General features: G+C 45.2%; 1 protein-coding gene across 17 annotated transcripts in view; it reads left to right on the forward strand.

The window, feature by feature from the left end:
• The window catches only part of LOC135207596 (tyrosine-protein kinase Fer-like), a 148203-nt gene that overhangs the window by 91091 nt on the left and 54612 nt on the right, over window positions 1-2500 (forward strand). The window lies entirely within an intron of this gene.

Here is a 2500-nt window from a genome sequence, read left to right on the forward strand (position 1 = left end):
GCTATTCGCGGAGGATGAATTTATCTATTCGCGGAGGACGTATTTATCTATCGTAACCCATTCCCGGGAATTCGATTATCAGACCAAAGCGTCCTGGGACGGTCCCTTAAACTCGATTGGGGCACGGTGGCCCCTCCCAAAACAAGCGAGAAGAGCCGTGGGGCACTTCTGAGCAAGGGGTATATAGACCACCACCATTTTGAGGGCCATGAGTGGTTGTAGGGGTTGTTGCTGCTGGCGGTGTTAGTAGTAGTAGTATTAGTCGTCGTGTAGTGGTCGTTTCTCCTAGTTTAGGTCGTCCGTGTCCTCCGATTCGGCAGTCTGTCTGCCTGGGCGAGTCGAGTCAGCCGCAGTTAACCTCACTTGAGAGTCGCAGGCTCGATCTGTGAATTGGCGAAGTGCTTCGTCGCAAGTTACGTTGAAGTGGATGAGTGAAGCGTCTGTGATGCCAAATCAGTAGATTAATAATGAAGCGTTTCATCCCCTCGACACGGGTCGGTTAGAAAGTCCTTCCCCTCTTGTAAATGAGGGGATATTTCTGGGTTCAGTTAGAAAGTACTTCCTCTCTTGTAAATGAGGGGACACTTCTGCGTCAGTTCGAAAGTCCCTCTCTTGTGAATGAGGGGAGACTTCTGCGTCAGTTATAAAGTCCTCCTCTCTTGTAAATGAGGGGACACTTCTGCGTCAGTTCGAAAGTCCCTCTCTTGTAAATGAGGGGAGACTTCTGCGTCCAATTATAAAGTTCATAAACCTTCGGTCTTTTGTAACAAATGAGGGGGATTACCCTTTCTGGGGGTCAGTTAGGTGCCTTTCCTCTCTTGTAAATGAGGGGATACTTCTGGTTCAGTTAGAAAGTCCTTCCTCTCTTGTAAATGAGGGGATACTTCTGGGTCAGTTAAAAAGTCCTTCCTCTCTTGTAAATGAGTGGATACTTCTGGTTCAGTTAGAAAGTACTTCCTCTCTTGTAAATGAGAGATACCCCTGTGTTGTTTAGAAAGTACTTCCTGTTTTATTTAGAAAGTACTTCCTGTCTTGTAAATGAGAGGATACTTCTGAGGTATTTAGAAAGTACTTCCTGACTTGTAAATGAGAGAATACTCCTGTGTTATTTAGAAAATACTTCCTGTCTTGTAAATGAGTGGATACCCCTGTGTTATTTAGAAAGTACTTCCTGTGTTGTAAATGAGGGCATACCCCTGCGTTGTTTAGAAAGTACTTCTTGTGTTGTAAATGAGGGGATACCCCTGTGTTGTTTAGAAAGTACTTCCTGTGTTGTGATTTGGCAAGCAAAATACCAGTGGAAAAAATTTTTGAATCGTTTGTTAATGATAATTGGAAAGGATTAGTGTCTTGAATCATTTAATTCAGTTTCCTGCGCGAAGGCTGGTGTAACTTTAAGGAGAGGAGGTCTGTTATTATCATCGCCTTTCAATCCTGTAACGGCGATCCAGTATGGTGTACTGATCCACTGGGAAGGATATCCAGATCCAGTTAGTATAGACTGATCCAGTAGGATGTCCTGATCCGGTGGGATATCCTAATATGCTAAGAAGTCCATCCAGCTCCAGTTAGTATACCCTGATCCAGTAGGATTTCCTGATCCAATGGGAAGGATATTCGGCTCCAGTTAGTATACCCTGATCCAGTAGGATATCCAGATCCACTAGCAAGGCTATCCAGATCTAGCAGCGTACCCTGATCCAGGATCCACTAGGAAGGCTATCCAGATTTAGCAGCATACCCTGATCCAGTAGGATATCCGGATCCACTAGGAAGGCTATCCAGATCTAGCAGTGTACCCTGATCCGGTAGGATATTCGGATCCACTAGGAAGGCTATCCAGGCCAGTTAGTATACCCTGATCCGGTAGGATATCCGGATCCACTAGGAAGGCTATCCAGATCTAGCAACATACCCTGATCTGGTAGGATATCCGGATCCACTAGGAAGACTATCCAGATCTAGCAGCATACCCTGATCTGGTAGGATATCCGGATCCACTAGGAAGGCTATCCAGATCTAGCAGTGTACCCTGATTTATGGTTAGGATATCCCAGGATCCAAATAGGAAAGGCTATCAGGCCAGTTTTTTTTTTTAGTATACCCGATCCGGTAGGATATCGGATTCCAACTAGGAAAGGCTATCCAGATCTAGCAAAAATACACCCTGATCGGAGGATATCCAGATTCCGCTAGGAAGGCTATCTAGGATTTAGCCAGATGTACCCTGATCCGGTTAGGATATCCAGATCCACTAGGAAAGGCTATCCCAGATCTAGGTTAGTATACCCCTGATCCGGTAGGATATCCAGATCCGCTAGGAAGGCTATCCCATGATCTCAAGGAAATACATTGATCTGGTAGGATACCGGATCCACTAGGAAAGCTATAGACTATTTAGTATACCCTTATTCCTGCTTAGGATATTGGATCAATAGGAAGCTATCCAGGCCAGTTGTATACCCATGAATCCGGAGGATATCCAGATCCACTAGGAAGG

Source organism: Macrobrachium nipponense, chromosome 32 (assembly GCF_015104395.2).
Source record: "Macrobrachium nipponense isolate FS-2020 chromosome 32, ASM1510439v2, whole genome shotgun sequence".
NCBI classification, from domain to species: domain Eukaryota; kingdom Metazoa; phylum Arthropoda; class Malacostraca; order Decapoda; family Palaemonidae; genus Macrobrachium; species Macrobrachium nipponense.